The sequence below is a fragment of the Apodemus sylvaticus genome, chromosome 14 (genome assembly GCF_947179515.1).
Source record: "Apodemus sylvaticus chromosome 14, mApoSyl1.1, whole genome shotgun sequence".
Classification (NCBI taxonomy): Eukaryota; Metazoa; Chordata; class Mammalia; order Rodentia; family Muridae; genus Apodemus; species Apodemus sylvaticus.
This window is the reverse complement of record NC_067485.1, coordinates 4,534,464-4,552,454: the sequence shown is the minus strand read 5'-3', so window position 1 is coordinate 4,552,454 and position 17,991 is coordinate 4,534,464.

Below are 17,991 nucleotides of genomic sequence, written 5' to 3'. Positions count from 1 at the left end.
ATAAACTTTATTAAAGCTAAAAGCACACATTGCACCTAACACAATAATTGTGGGTGACTTCAACACTGCACTTTCCTCAATGGACCGATCAGGAAAACAAAAACTAAACAGGGACACAATGAAACTATTTGAAGCTTTGGACCAATTAGATTTAACAGATATATATAGAACATTCTATCCTAAAGCAAAAGAATATACATTTTTCTCAGCACCTCATGGTACCTTCTCTAAGATCGACCATATAATTGGTCACAAGACCTCACAAATATAAGAAGATCGAACTAATGCCATGCCTCCTATCAGATCACTATGGAGTAAAAGTGGTCTTCAATAGCAACAAAAACAACAGAAAACCCACATACACGTGGAAATTGAACAATATAGACATTTTATATATTGCTTACCAGGAGTGCACAACCTCATCAGATGTCATTAGGTAATGAAGAAACACCCAAGGTTCTTAGTTCCTGGAGGTGCTGTGCTGTTGGCACCTAGTCAGATGCAGAAATCCATCAATGCAATCCACTACATAAACAAACTCAAAGAAAAAAACCACATGGTCATTTCAATGGATGCTGAAAAAGCATTTGACAAAATTCAGCATCCTTTCATGCTTAAAGTCTTGGAAAGAACAGGAATTCGAGGCCCATACCTAAACATAGTAAAAGCAATATACAGCAAACCGGAAGCCAGTATCAAACTAAATGGAGAGAAACTTGAAGCAATCCCACTAAAATCATGGACTAGACAGGGCTGCCCCCTTTCTCCTTATCTTTTCAATATTGTACTTGAGGTACTAGCTCAGGCGGTTCGACAACATAAGGAGGTCAAGGGAAACAAATTGGAAAGGAAGAAGTCAAACTATCATTATTTGCAGATGACATGATAGTCTACCTAAGTGATCCAAAAAAACTCCACTAGAGAACTCCTACAGCTGATAAACAACTTCAGCAAAGTGGCAAGTTATAAAATCAACTCAAGCAAATCAGTGGCCTTCCTATACTCAAAGGATAAGCAGGCTGAGAAAAAATTAGGGAAATGACCCCCTTCACAATAGTCACAAACAGTATAAAGTATCTTGGTGTGACTCTTACCAAACATATGAAAGATCTGTATGACAAGAACTTCAAGACTCTGAAGAAGGAAATGGAAGAAGACCTCAAAAAATGGGAAAGAGGAACACTCCTCCACTGCTGGTGGGGTTGCATATTGGTACAACCACTCTGGAAATCAGTCTGGCAGTTCCTCAGAAAACTGGGCACCTCACTTCTAGAAGATCCTACTATACCACTCCTGGGCATATACCCAGAAGATTCCCCAGCATGTAATAAGGATACATGTTCCACTATGTTCATAGCAGCCCTATTTATAATAGTCAGAAGCTGGAAAGAACCCAGGTATCCCTCAATGGAAGAATGGATGCAAAAAAAAAATGTGGTATATATATACACAATGGAGTACTATTCAGCCATTAGAAACAATGAATTCATGAAATTCTTAGGCAAATGGATGGAGCTGGAGAACATCATACTAAGTGATGAGGTAACCCAGTCTCAAAAGATCAATCATGGTATGGACTCACTGATAAGTGGATATTAGCCTAGAAAATTGGAATACCCAAAACCTAATCCACACATCAAATGATGTTCAAGAAGAAGGGAGGAGTGGCCCCTGGTTCTGGAAAGACTCAGTGTAGCAGTATAGGGCAATACCAGAACAGGGAAGTGGGAAGGGGGGATGGGGGCACAGGGGGAGGGAAGTGGGCTTATGGAACTTTTGGGGAGTGGGAGGCCAGAAAAGGGGAAATCATTTGAAATGTAAATAAAAAATATTTCTAATAAAAAATGTAAAATTAAAAATACTAAAAAAAAAAAAAAAAAAATGGGAAAACCTCCCATGCTCATGGATCGGTAGAATCAATATAGTTAAAATGGCCATTTTGCCAAAAGCAATATACAGATTCAATGCAATACCCATCAAAATCCCAACTCAATTCTTCACAGAGTTAGAAAGAGCAATTATCAAATTCATCTGGAAAAACAAAAAAAAAAAAAAAACAGGATAGCTAAAACTATTCTCAGCAACAAAAGAAAGTCTGGGGGAATCAGTATCCCTGACCTCAAGCAATAGTAAAGAGCAATAGTGTTAAAAACTGCATGGTATTGATACAGTGACAGGCAGGAGGATCAATGGAACAGGATTGAAGATCCAGAAATGAACCCACACACCTATGGCCACTTGATCCTCGACAAAGAGGCTGAAAACATCCAATGGAAAAAAGATAGCCTTTTCAACAAATGGTGCTGGTTCCACTGGAGGTCAGCCATGCAGAAGAATGCGAATTGATCCATCCTTGTCTCCTTGTACTAAGCTCAAATCCAAATGGATCAAGGACCTCCACATAAAGCCAGACACTCTGAAGCTAATAGAAAAGAAACTGGGGAAGACCCTTGGGGACATCAGTACAGGGAGAAAGTTTCTGAACAGAACACCAATAGTGTACGCTCTAAGATCAAGAATTGACAAATGGGACCTCATAAAATTACAAAGTTTCTGTAAGGCAAAGGACACCATCAAGAGGACAAATCGGCAACCAACAAATTGGGAAAAGATCTTCACCAATCCTACATCAGATAGAGGGCTAATATCCAATATATATAAAGAACTCAAGAAGTTAGACTCCAGAAAACCAAACAACCCTATTAAAAAATGGGGTACAGAGTTAAACAAAGAATTCTCACCTGAAGAACTTCGGATGGTGGAGAAGCATCTTAAAAATGCTCAACTTCATTAGTCATTAGGGAAATGCAAATCAAAACAACCCTAAGATTTCATCTTACACCAGTCAGAATGGCTAAGATTAAAAATTCAGGAGACAGCAGGTGTTGGAGAGGGTGTGGAGAAAGAGGAACACTCCTCCACTGCTGGTGGGTTTGCAAATTGGTACAACCACTCTGGAAAGCAGTCTGGCAGTTCCTCCGAAAACTGGGCACCTCACTTCCAGAAGATCCTGCTATACCACTCCTGGGCATATACCCAGAAGACTCCCCACCATGTAATAAGGATACATGTTCTACTATGTTCATAGCAGCCCTATTTATAATTGCCAGATGCTGGAAAGAACCCAGGTATCCCTCAACAGAAGAGTGGATGCAAAAAATGTGGTATATCTACACAATGGAGTACTATTCAGCCATTAGAAACAATGAATTCATGAAATTCTTAGGCAAATGGATGGAGCTAGAGAATATCATACTAAGTGAGGTAACCCAGACTCAAAAGGTGAATCATGGTATGCACTCACTAATAATTGGATATTAACCTAGAAAACTGGAATACCCAAAACATAATCCACACATCAAATGAGGTACAAGAAGAAAGGAGGAGTGGCCCCTGGTTCTGGAAAGACTCAGTGAAACAGTATTTGGCAAAACCAGAACGGGGAAGTGGGAAGGGGTGGATGGGAGGACAGGGGAAGAGAAGGGGGCTTACGGGACTTTCGGGGAGTGGGGGGGCTAGAAAAGGGGAAATCATTTGAAATGTAAATAAATTTAAAAAAAAAGTATACCTTCAAATCCTGCTCTGTAATTCCTTACAAAGTACCTGAGTGCTTTCTACATTGCATAGGAAGTATTAAATACTGTTAAGATTAGTCAAACATATTGTTCTCTTGGAATTTCTTAAATTATAGCTATTGCACTGAAAGCATGAAAATATGTTTAAATGAGTTGGATTTTAAAGGGAGAGAATACATATAGACATTTAGGGCTTGAAGTAGTCCATCTGTTAACAAAGTTGGTATGCTGTTATTACAGAGGATTGGGTTCAATTCTAGTCCCCAGAACCCACATTGGGATATTTACAAATTTCTGTTCACAATTTCACAGAAGTCTGACTCTTCTAGCTTCCAGGAGCATCTGGGGTAACAGAACACACAGATACATAATGTAAAATCAAATGGCCAACCAATAACCAGCCCAATTTGTGCTCAATCCCATGGACAAGCACCAATCACTGACACTATTAAAAACTCTCTGTTATGCTTACAGACAGAAGCCTAGCAAAAATACCTTCTGAGAGGCTCTATCAAGCAGTTAACTGAAACAGATGCAGATACCCACAAAAAAACATTGAACAGAAGTCTTGGACCCTTGTGGAAGATTTGGGGAAGGAATTGAAGGCCCTTAAGGAAATTAGAACCCCCCAGGAAGACCAACAGAGTCAACTGACCTGGATCCCTGGGACCTCCCAGATACTAAGTCACCTAGGAAAAAGTATTCACAGGCTAGACTGAGAGCACTGTTAGACATGGAGCAGAGAGTTGCCTTGTTTGGATAGGATATGCCTAATCCTGTACAGATTGTATGAGTAGGGGAATACCCTAGGGCATCCCTATCCCCTCAGAGGAGAAGGGGGGATAAGCGGGGAGGGACTGTGTGATGGGATGACTGGGAGGAGACACAGCTTTTAGGATTTTAATAAATTAATAGAATACTTTAAAAGTCAAAAAAAAAAAAGAGGACAAATCGGCAACCAAATTTGGAAAAGATCTTCACCAACCCTACATCAGATAGAGGGCTAATATCCAATATATATAAAGAACTCAAGAAGTTAGACTCCAAAAAACCAAACAACCATATTAAAAATGGGGTAAAGAGTTAAACAAAGAATTCTCAACTGAAGAACTTCGGATGGCGGAGAAGCATCTTAAAAAATGCTCAACTTCATCAGTCATTAGGGAAATGCAATCCAAAACAACCCTGAGATTTCACCTTACACCAGTCAGAATGGCTAAGATTAAAAAGTCAGGAGACAGCAGGTGTTGGAGAGGGTGTGGAGAAAGAGGAACACTCCTCCACTGCTGGTGGGGTTGCAAATTTGTACAACCACTCTGGAAATCAGTCTGGTGGTTCCTCTGATACCTGAGCACCTCACTTCCAGAAGATCCTGCTATACCACTCCTGGGCATATACCCAGAGGATTCCCCACCATGTAATAAGGATACATGCTCTACTATGTTCATAGAAGCCTTATTTATAATTTCCAGATGCTGGAAAGAACCCAGGTATCCCTCAAGAGAAGTGTGGATGCAAAAATTGTGGTATATCTACACAATGGAGTACTATTCAGCCATTAGAAACAATGAATTCATGAAATTCTTAGGCAAATGGATGGAGCTAGAGAACATCATACTAAGTGAGGTAACCCAGACTCAAAAGGTGAATCATGGTATGCACTCACTAATAAGTGGATATTAACCTAGAAAACTGGAATACCCAAAACATAATCTACGCATCAAATGAGGTACAAGAAGAAAGGAAGAGTGGCCCCTTGTTCTGGAAAGACTCAGTGAAGCAGTATTCAGCAAAACCAGAACTGGGAAGTGGTAAGGGGTGGGTGGGAGGACAGGGGGAGAGAAGGGGGCTTATGGGACTTTCGGGGAGTGGGGAAATCATTTGAAATGTAAATAAAAAATATATCGAATAAAAAATGTTAAACAAAAAACAAAAAAAAAAAAAAAAAGAAACTTCGTAAAAAAAAATTAAAAAAAAAGAAATTGCCTCCCAAGTTTGGTACTTCTTTCCAATGATCATGAATTTATATAAGAGGTAAATCCCAGAAATGAAATTATGTAATTACGTAAGGATATGTCACTTACTTTGATATAAAGAGTATTGATATAAATGTGTATAATACAAAGAACAATTCAACATCAAATTAGGTTTCCACTACGTAAATGATCTGGCCATTCTGAAACTTTCTGTGTAGACCAGGCTGACCATAAACTTACAAAGATCCATCTTCTTGGCTCAGCTTCTAAGATCTGGGTATAAAGGCATGTACCCCCGTGCTTTTCTCTCATGATAATCTTAAAATATAGACTAATATACCCATATGTGAGACATAGACACCATGATTTCAGATTTGAGCTCTCGGTTTGGGGCGAGGAGGTGATAGCGAGTAAGCCAAGGACTGTAATAGAAATATAGCCAGGCAAGTTGTGTTTTGAAGTACAGATACTGCTGTTAATTTGCAGTTGGCCATTGCTGTCCAGTCAGAATTCACACAGGTGAACTAAAATGTTGGTACTATTTCATTGTTTGACTCTAATACCTATTTGCATAGCTTTCAATGCAAACACAGAAATTGCTTTGTATACTAGAAGCATGGGCATATACTCCAAGTTATCCAGTGCCTTATCAAGCAATGCCATTATTAGAAATTTTACAATACTGATTAGTTATTTTCTGTGTATTTGTGGTGATGCATAGGGCATGCAAGCTATGAGATGGGAGGGACATGCAGGAACTACGTGAGATCAATTATGACAAATAATGATTTCACTTTATTAGATTCAGAGAAACCAGAAGGCAATATGGATATAATAATATAAGCACCTTCACAAATTGCTCTTGCACCAATAAAAAAAAAGTATTTTATAAATTTCCACCCATTGTTTGTTTGGACAGAATTCTGCCTTCTCCTGTACTTTTGACTTTAATTTTGGGTTTCTACAACAAATCCATTTTACATAATTTTTGGGTAACTTTCTTCTAAGTAAATTATTATATCAAACTGATGAATATACAGATAACTTATTCATGAGGGTAAGATCCTTTTAAAACAGATATAAATCCCACTGCAGCTTGAGTCTTCTTATTTAAAGACAAATGAATAAAAGAGAAAAGATACAGTATTCCCATGATTTGCAATGATTTCATAAAAGACCCAAACTCACCAGCTTTTAGAATGAAATGGATCTTTTGAAGTACCCTTTTGATTTTCCCACTGGCAATATATTCAGCTGCATTTTGACTCCATAATACTCTAGAATTTACCTTAATATAATTGCCTCTGAGATTACTAAATCTTATAATTTAAAACATTTGTAGACATTTATTTGATATTATCAATGAATTGGATATACACATTGTTCTTTGCTATACATTGATCTTTTTATGCTACTGGACTATATAAAATTGGCACCTAATATTGCTTAGTCTATTTTAAATATGCTACTAGATTTCCACTTGAAATATTCTTTCACTGTGCAGGATATATTTTAGCACTATGCCTGTGCCAGGAATTTATTGTGCATGTTAACACATTATCATGTTAGACACATGAGAATCACTGCCCATTCCTTAGGTTTATTAGAGTAGAAGTTACTGTCAACAATGACTATACTCATGTAGTCAATTGAATTGAGAGAAAATGTGGAGTAAATCTGTGTTTGCTCATCATTTCTACAGAATGAATCCATGGGAGAACGAATGAAATTTGCTTCAATTCTTAAATGCGACAGCATCTTTAGATGGAGATATTGTAAAATAACAAATCACAGATGGAAGAAATAAAACTCTCAATACTATAGTGCATAAAGAAAGCTTTTTTAAAATCACAAATATTAGGATTCATAATAGAGGCCATAACAGACAGGAAGTAAAAGAGAAAGTAAAAGATCTCTCTGTAAAAGAGAACTATGCCAATAGTAACTGGGAATGGCATGCTTGGGAAAGATATTCATAGAAGAAAAGAAAAAGTAAGAGAACACTGATCACCCAAATGCTTTGGTGAGCAGAAGTATGATTCAGTCTTGAGATTAATTAATTCCAAGAAACGTTGATGTTTCAAAGTTGGAAAAAATCTATAGGGAATAAAATATATTTGGAAGCCAAAAACAAAAAAAGTGAAGTGTCTTCTACATTCCTTTCAGTAATAGCAATGCATCCATTATTTCCCTGGCTCTCGTTGACTTTAAAAGACATATTTGTACTTCAACTGTTTGGATCTGACATAATCAAAGCTTGTCCTTATCCCACACAGGATATGCTATCCATAATTGCGGGAAGGGGCCAAAGTTCAGATCAAATATTCAGATTCGTACCAGAAAAATCACACTGGTCCCTGTGGGATAAGATTTTCACAGAACTACTTATTAACTGTAGTGAAGAATCTGTGTTCCCAGTAGCTTCTGTTTTAAAGGTAAGAACGATTTTTTCATCACCAACATTCAGCATCACTGTAGAGATGTGCTTTTTGTCCATGAGATTGCCTGATGATGATAGTTTTCTTGAACTAAGGACACATGACTTCTGAATAAGAGGCATGTTAAGTAAAATTCTCACAAGCTCAAAGATTCATCACCAAGACACTTCTCTTGAAAGTTAACTTCCTTACATATTGGACGGGCTTGTTTTGGCTTTGCAAATATTCCCATTGATTTTACCTCTATGACTGTACCATGTGAATTAATAGCAAAACCAGAAAAATAGTGGTAAAAATGTGTTTTACAAAATCCATGCCTTAAATCATATTTAACAAAAAAATCTATTCCTCATAAATTAAAAATAGTATGAAATAGCTGGTCCATCCCAGAATAGTAATAGGTTTTGAGAGAGTTGATTGTTGTCCTCTGTCCAGTAGATAAACGAAATTCTTTTCCTTCTCTACCAAAAAAAAAAAAAAAACTAAGCAGCACTTTTACATTAGTCAGATATTGCCATTTTAACCCCATGTCAAATAATGAATAATTAGCCTACCTACTTCCAAATAGTCTTAATTTACCAGTGGGCAGCAGTAACTCTGGAGCAAATATCAATGTTTTATTTTTATTTCGGCCATGATCTAAGTTCGCCTCTCAGTAGATTATGGAGCTATGGTCCCAAACATTAACAGAAAAGATAATGCTCTGAGAATAGGCCTGAATAATAATATTAGACAAAGTTACTGAATGATCCTTTCTTGGCCCTCGAGCTTTCAAAGTGTGTCTCACACTCATTGCCAGAAACCTGGGACCAGATCATGGGGAGGAAAGTTAAGATAAGTAATTTAAAGGTGCAGGAACACCTTGGAATCTTCCATTTGTCTGAATTACAGTCCTTGGTACAACATGAAACTTAACTGTGCTATTTCATGAACAAAGACACATTTCTGTCCTCAAACATGCTGCTGCTTACATTTAATTAAATAGCTCATTATTTACACATTTTAAGGAATGGAAGTGTAATTTTAAGACCTTCTCACATGTAAAGCAGGGTGTTGAATAAGAAAGTTCACCATATTCCAACTCTGACTGTATACAGAGGTATACTTGTATATTACAACTTTACACTCTGAGATTTAAAAGTACAAATTGACCCAATTAGCAAGAGAAAGGAGGTATTTTCTGTCCCTGCCATTGTTTAATCATTGCTTATTTACAGAAAGAACACATAGAATTTTTGTATGTCTGTTTTGTTAGTTTTATATATTACTGTTTCTTTTTCCTTTATTTAGCTGTTATTAGTATTATTACACATTTATTTATTTATTCATGCATGTCTTTATTTTACATCTTGAATGCTGAGCTTTACCTCCTCACCTGTTATAGAGTCTTTTCCCTTCTCCTCTGAGTGGGGTAGTGCCCCCATGTGTTATCCTTGCACCCTAACACATCAACTCTCTTCAGGGTTAGCACATTTTCTCCTACTGAGGCCAGTTTTTGAAGGGCTTCCACAGACTGTCAAAAGTTTTAGGAATAACCCCTGCTCCACATATTGGGGGACCATATGGAAACTGAGATACACATTTGCTACACATGTGCCATATGTCATGGTCTGCCTCCTGTATACTTTTTGTTTTGTAGTCAGTCCTTGATAGATCCCAATGGTCCAGGGTATCTGAGATTGTTGGTCTTCCTGTAGACTCCAAATCTCTACCAGTGCCCTGAATCCCTTCCCTAACTGTTACAGAATAGTCAATGTTTGCCTGTGGATCTGTTTATCAATTTTAGTCAACTGCTGGGTGACTCCTCTCAGAGAGCAGTTATAAAAGGTTCCTTTCAGAATGTTCCACAGAGAAGCTGGTCTCCTTTGAGACAGAAAGTGCTTCAGGCCATGAATTGGAGTGCAGATCTCTAATTGCAGGTAGTAGTGTGGACTGGAAACCATGAAAAACAGAACAGACAGTAGGGTTATTTCACTGATAATGCATCCAGAACTCTGCATCTTTGATTCTAGTTTTAGGTAAGAACACATGGGCTTCTGCCTGTAGTTTCCACCTTACAGGCAAGTTTCCAGTTGGTGATAGGGTGGGAATATCTTAAGGAACTAGGGTCTCAACCAGTGGTTCTTAGCCTTCCTAATCCTCTGAAATCATGCTGTGAATCTCCATAACCATGACATCATTTTGCTGTCATTTTATAACTGAAATTTTACTACTATTATGAATTATTATTCATACTATATGGAATATTGATACGGAGGATATGTGACCCCCAAAAGTACTATGGCACACAAGTTGAGAATCACTGGACTAAACTGCTATTTTAAACAGAAATGTTTCTCAAATACTTTCTAAAATGTACATTGATCATTAAATTTCTTGTGATTTTACTCATCAATAAAGGCTTTTATTAGAAATAGTCAAGAAAGCTTGCTTTCTTCATATTTATATGAAAATTGGCTTGGTGTCATTAATGACCAATCTCTGCTTAGAAAAAAATTCTACTAGACAGAGGCATTGATACAGTAAACACTAGGGGAACTGCACATAGTTAGAATCAGTGCACTTTCAAGGTACATTGGTATGTATTACATTATAGACTGGAATGAAGTCTCGTGCCAAGAGGTTTCTTTTGCTCAGACATGTATATTCATTTTATAAAGCAGGGCATTTCTCAAGCAAGAGTGTTGTACCATGTCTGTAATTCCACCACTTGAGGGTCTTCTACATTATAACTGTCATGGTTTGGAAGACAAACCAATGCTACATAGTTGTGTACAGGTCGGACTAATGTATCAGTTTGAGTTCCTGTGTGAGACAAATTATAAGAAGTGTGTATGTATAATGCCTGTAGGTTATTTGCATCCTAGTATTATCACATTGTATGGTGAATATTGCACATGTTAAATGTATGTTATTGATTAGAACACGAACTTATTACTGAGTTCCACTTTCTCAACTATAAGTACCTAGAGAAGTCAGGGTCCGGTATAGCTTTGACTTCTGTCAATCATTTTCCTGTACAATATTCCATACAATGATTTCTTTGGTAACAGGAGCTTTGAGCTCCCATTTTTATCCAGGATTCTAGGATCTCTGCCTTCCCTATAGCAGGAGCTTTTATACCTGCATTGTCTTGGGTCACTAGTGTGCTTTTAGTTTCTTGTGTTGCAGAGTGTCACAAGAGTGTTACATGGATTCATGATGCAATAAATATTAAATATGTTCCCATGGTGACTGGAAAGATAGTTCACTGTTTAACAATGTTGTTTCCATACACAGAACACATATGACATGTAACAATCTTCATTCATTCTATTTCCAGGGAAACTAATACCTTCTTCTGGGTTTTGAAGGTAGCAGTTATACATGTAGTACTGAGAAATTCATACATAATTTTCAAAGTTTCCTGCTATTGTATAAGGCAAATTGATTTGAAGAACATATTTATGGCAATACTTAAGCTATATATTCTTATTTCTTTTGAATTCTGAATATACTATGAGCTGGTCTACAAAACATTTATCCTAATCTTTCTTTGTATTCAGAGTTTTGTAAGTAAAATTAATTGTAAGACGATCAACTGTAACATTTTCCTTTTTTATATACAGTATTCTACTGAAGATTCCACATGCAAATTACATTCTGCTAAAACAGCTCATCTCCTTGCTATTAAAATGAAAACCTCTAACAGGAATCACTTCGATACCTACATCTTATCTCTCTGCATCGCCCCTCATGTGCTGTAGGATCCAACGTGCTGAACTCATGATTTGGGAGTGACCTCTCAAAATAGATAAGGGGATCTGATTATTTCCTTTGGGACATAGTCTTCATTGTGATCCAGGAATTGGGAGTGTCTCAGAAAGGTCACTATATTAAAGGACAAACTAGGATTGCATTCTTCTGGAATTGGAGTGTTTGTTATATAATATACTTTGTGTTCTTTTAGCACTCACTCTTACTTCTGCAAAATAGAATCGTGTATATTTGAATTATTTCAGGTACAGTATAATGTACCTATGTCTTTTTTCTGTAGCTCTTAATTTTACTATAAAGCTGTATGCATTGATATTTTTATTACGTTCATTATTTACTTTATATTATGATTGCAGTACCCTCCTCTAAGTCCCATCCTCAAAACCCTTTCTTCTATCAGTTTAATTTTAAATTAAAACTTTACTTAATTTATATTTATTTTTTAATTTTGGGTGGAAGTTTTCGGGGGAAAGAGTAGATGTGGTCAAACTAGAAAAGGAGTTTTACTGGGTGACATGATGAGAAATTCACAGAGACTCAATAAAGACCATATGTTTTGAAAACGAAAAAAGTTAGACAACCAAAAAAAGACAATAACAAAAGAAGAAAAGAAAGGTAGGATTCTCTTTAACAACTAGCTTCCAGAAATAAGGTCCACAGGAAGGAAGTCATACTCATGTTACTCAAAAAAGTGTACGATAGGCCAAGAAATAGCTTCCTCAATTTAGAAAGTGTCTTAATTTATTAATGTTGCTATGATAAAACACTGATAAAAAGCAACTTACAGAAGATAGGTTACACTTCACAATATACCCCTTGTTACCTGTTAACTATTAAGGAATGTCAGGGCCCAAACAGAAGCAATGTAGGAATCTAGAGGAAAGAACGGAAGCAGAAGGTGTGTAGGAGTGCTGCCTCGTGATCTGCACCTCATACCTTATCTCAATATATCTCAATGGTGGCACCATCCTGCAGATCCTGTCCTCAAAGATCTCATTGTTAATTAGGACAAGATTCCATAGACTTCCCTAGACAATCGGCCAATCTGGTGTTGCAGTTTCTCAACTAAAATTCCTCTTCTCACCAACTTGTCTTAGTCATTTTTCTATTGCATTAATAAAGCACCAAGATTAAAGCAAGCAACTCGTAGAATGAAATATTTATTTGGGACTTAGATATCCAGAGAGATTAATATCCTTCAAAGCCATGACAGAAGAGCATAGCTGTAGAAAGTATGGATAACCAAGAGGAAGCAAAGAGCTGGTGGCTGTCATCTTAGGCAGAAAACACGAGGTACAGAGAGCTCCCTGAAAATGGCACCTGGATTCTGTGACCTTAAATTCTAACCAATGACATATTTCCTTATGGGGAAGCCAAGCCTCTTCAACCACCCAAAAGTGGTACAAAAGTGGTACAAAACTCTACCTGTACAAAAACAATGATGTTTGAGAGATGATCTTGCCAAATGCCTAGCATTTGGTTTAAATATTAAGTTGCATGGCATCCACTACAAGACATACGTGAGAATCTTAACCTGCAATACTATTCAAATTCAGATATAGTGTTAACTCAAGTAATTCTTTCTGTGAAAGATGGTGTCATATATTTTGATACCTGCAGTTAAACAGCCATCCCACTCAAAGCATCAAAATAAAACTTTGCCTCGTTCCCAGACCCCTGCAAAAAATCACCAATTAAAGAAACCTTGGAAGTCATTACTGTGATCCACCAGTTATTAAGGCAGCATATCAGTTCTGAAATAGTACGTTGCTTTAGTTATTCCCCCATTCTTTGCAATATGTATGAAATTTTAACTAGGTTTACTAAGTTGCAAATAACATAGTGTCTTCATTTCAGACATAGACTTCATTTCAGTTTCATATTTACTTTTTGTAACTGCTACTTTCCTTATCATTTTGGATATCGATTTTTTATTGATTTCAATTTTTTAAAGTATGTGAAATGACAGGAGGAACTTGTTTTGGCCTTGTGGTGTTACAAATATCTACCATACATATCATGATTGACAACTGTATAGATATATTTGGGTAGAATAACAATATTGTTGTGACCATAATCAAAAGAGATCAGATGACATAAAGACATCAGTAAATACTTCTGGTAAGTCACCTATTACGAAAAAATAAAATAGATGGCCTCAGGGGGAAACCACAGATGCTAATACTGCAGAATTGAAGATTTCATATGATGTTCCTCAGGTGGAAGGTGCTACAAGTTAAGAGAACTTTTAATTAGTTAATACAGGGAAGGAACAATGATATCATTCCTTGATTTCATAAATTTGTAAATATCAGAACAGCATTTTAGCATATCATGGTATTAAAGCATTGGAAAATATTTTAAACAACACTTAAATTATATGTGAATATATGTATATATACATAAGTAAGCATACAGACACACATATATACATATGTACATGCATGTATGTATGAGAAGAGAACTCTTTTTTTTAAACCCTGTAAGAATTCCAGAATATTACTTGCTATATTTCTATCCTTTTCTTCTCATGGTCCATAAGTCATGTAGGATATCTTAGATATGAAATTAGTTTTAAAAAGTTCACTTAGGAACAATTATTTGATTTAAAAATGCACTAATCTTACTACAAGATTAAACCATGTGCTAGCAAACTGTGCTGTACAAAACTCTACCTGTACAAAAACAATGATGTTTGAGAGATGATCTTGCCAAATGCCTAGCATTTGGTGTAAATATTAAGTTGCATGGCATCCACTACAAGACATACGTGAGAATCTTAACCTGCAATACTATTCAAATTCAGATATAGTGTTAACTCAAGTAATTCTTTCTGTAGATAGTAATCAACTCATTTGAATGAAAAATGGAAAATGCATATGTACTGAGACTGTACCTTTTACGTATTTGGAGTAAGTATAATTCACATTAATTTTTGAGTGTAAAAGAAAATAAAGTGAATGTATTCCTTGAAAGAAAATATATTTGTCCTGCTTCAGCTCTATAGTGATAAAAACTAAAATTATTATACATTGTCATTCATATTATATTAAGTGCATTAATATTCTCATAGGAGACGATTTTCATTATTTCCATTTGCAAGGAAGTTTGTCTATCAGACATTTAAATTAGAGGTTTTAATTTTATGCATTTCTTCTGAATTTTGGTTCATATAAATGCATATACATATATATATATAATTAGATATCTTAAGGTAGAAAGAAAATATAAATACAAAAGTTTCATTTGATTTATACTTGTGTTTGTATGTTTGTATGTGCGTGTGCATGTTTATCCTTTATTAAATATTAGAAAATATGCTAAAATTTTTAGTGTTACATTATACATTAGATAGTGTTGGAAATATTCTCTGTAGTATCATGTGTCAAAAACATATCACATCTGAAGTTTATGTATATATAACTAACTTTTGAATCAGGGATCATATTGTCATATTGTCTCCTGAATCTGAGACAAGCAGAGCAAGTATCTTCAATTTTGGACCAACATATTGGGTTAAAGGTGTCCAATGCAGAGTTACGTACGACAGTTTACACACAGACACACACACACACACACACAGAGAGAGAGAGAGAGAGAGAGAGAGAGAGAGAGAGAGAGAGAGAGAGAGAGAAAGAAGTAATATTCAGGGTATCATGATATAATAGAAATGTCATAAGTCTTGGTAGGATTCTAAAAAAAGAAGAAAACAGAGAGAGCAGGAACAACAAAATAATTTGAAAATAGTATACAATGAAATGACCATGTGTTTTTTTTCTTTGAGTTTGTTTATGTAGTGGATTGCAATAATGGATTTCAAAACACCTGTGGAGAAAACTAAGTAAACAATTATTAGAATTTAAAATTAAACTATGCAAGGCTTGTCCTGAAATCATTTAGAAAAGTTTACCTGCTGTCATTTATGTTACTTGTCCAAAATCCTCAAATGAAATCTTAATCCAAGGCTTAAACTATGTCTTACCACTCCATTCATTCACCAAGAATACCCTCGACAGTTGGGTCTGCATGAAGTGGTTATATTTCAAGGCTGTTCACTGGGGTAACAATATGACAGTCCCCACTCATCAAGGCATCAAGATATCAGCTGGGAATTAATTAGCACCCCATTTCTTCAGCCTATGCCATCACACACTAATTAGTCTCCTTATTAATTAATTAATTAATTATGTATGTATGTATGTATGTATTTGTAGTTCAGTCACATCATTATTTTTTTAAATTTTATTTTCTATATTCTTTGTTCACATTTCAAATGATTTTCCATTTCTCTGGTTCCCTCTCCCCATAAGTCCCATAAGCCTTCTTCCCTCTCCCCATTCCCCAACCAACTCCCTCCCATTTCTCTGTGCTGGTAATCACCTACAATGCTGCATCAAACCTTTCCAGGACCAGACTCCTATCCTTCTTTCTTCGTGGGAATGATATGAAAGGTGAATTGTGTCTTTTGTATTCAGAGCTTCTGGGCTAATATCCACTTATTAGTGACTGCATTCCATGTGTCTTCTTTTGTGGATGAGTTACCTCACTTAGGATGATATTTTCCAGTTCCAGCCATTTGCCGAGGAATTTCATGAATTCATTGTTTTTAATTGCTGAGTAGTATCCCATTGTGTAAATATACCACATTTTCTGTATCCCTTCCTCCAGTGAGGGACATCTGGGTTCTTTAGAGCTTCTTGCTATTATATATAAATAAGGCTTCAATGAACATAGTGGAGCATGTGTCCTTATTGCATGCTGGGGAATCCTCTGCGTATATCTCGGGGGTGGTATGGAAGGGTCCTCTAGAAGTGTCATGCCCAGTTTTCTGAGGAACCACCAGACTAATTTCCAGAGTGGTTGTAGCAGTCTGCAATCCCACCAGCAGTGGAGGAGTGTTCCTCTTTCTCCACATCGTTGCCAACACCTGTTTTCTCCTGAGTTTTTAATCTTAGTCATTCTGACTGGTGTAAATTGAAATCTCAGGGTTGTTTTGATTTGCATTTCCCTAATGACTAATGCTGTTGAACATTCCTTAAGGTGCTTCTCAGCCATTCAAAGCTCTTCAGGTGAAAATTCTTTGTTTAGCTCTGTACCCCATTTTTAATAGGGTTATTTGGGTCTCTGGAGTATAGGTTCTTGAGTTCTTTGTATATATTGGATATAAATTGTATATGTTGTCTCAAAGCCAGGGCTTGGGCAGAGAAACAGGAACAAAGAAATGCATTACATTGCCACCAGAGAAACTTCAGAGGGAGAACCCAGCTGTAGTTTTCCTCCTCCCAAGTGCAAAATTTTTAAACAGTAAACAGAAAATAAAAGTGCAGTTTTAATTGAATCATCTTCCTGCCCCCCAGTGTCCAGAGATAGACAAGTGTAGAGACAAGCCTGGCTTTTCTCTTGCCTACCTGCTTGTTCAACATAAGGAATGGGGTGAACCAAGAAGGGACCAGCTTCCTTTCCTTATAGCTCTACGACAGTACTTGGAGTCATTCATTCCCACAGCTGCCAGTGTCCCCAGATGTAATTCAGTAATTGGTCAGAGACATTGTTCCTTTCAGCTTGACTTAAGACTAAGAAACCTCATCTATCTGTTGATAATATGGCACACATATACTATTTATATAAATATTTCTCTATGTAAAAAAATAGTCAGGCATTGTTCTAATCAGTCAGCCTTTATATGTGACATTGTCATTTTTCTTCATAGCTTTTAGTATTTTGATTCCTCTGCACATGTAATATTTGAGTATTATGTGTCTACTTAATGTTCTGTATGCTTTTAGTACTTTCAAAGGTATTTCTTATTTGGGGGAATCTGCTTTTTTACAAATCATATACAAACAGTTAATTCATTGTATTCAATAGAGTCAGTAAACACTAAGACTAATCTAAGTTCCCTACGTTTTAGTCTTGAGAGTCCCTCCTCTCAGGTCTCTGATACATTCTAGAGGTTCCTCTTAACTTCCAACTTCCCAAGGTTGCCTGTTTGCATTCGTTTTGCTGGCAATCAGCATCTCATTTCCTCTTTCCTGGTCCCCCCTCCCTGAAAGTCAAATAAGCCCTCTTCCCTCCCCTCTGTTCCCCAATCAAACCCCTCCTGCGTCCCTTTCCTGATATTCCCCTACCCTGCTGCATTGAGCTTTTCCAGGACCAGAGGCCACTCAATCTTTATTCTTGGACATCATTTGATATGTGAATTGTGTCTTGGGTATTCCAATCTTCTGAGTTATATCCACTATTCAG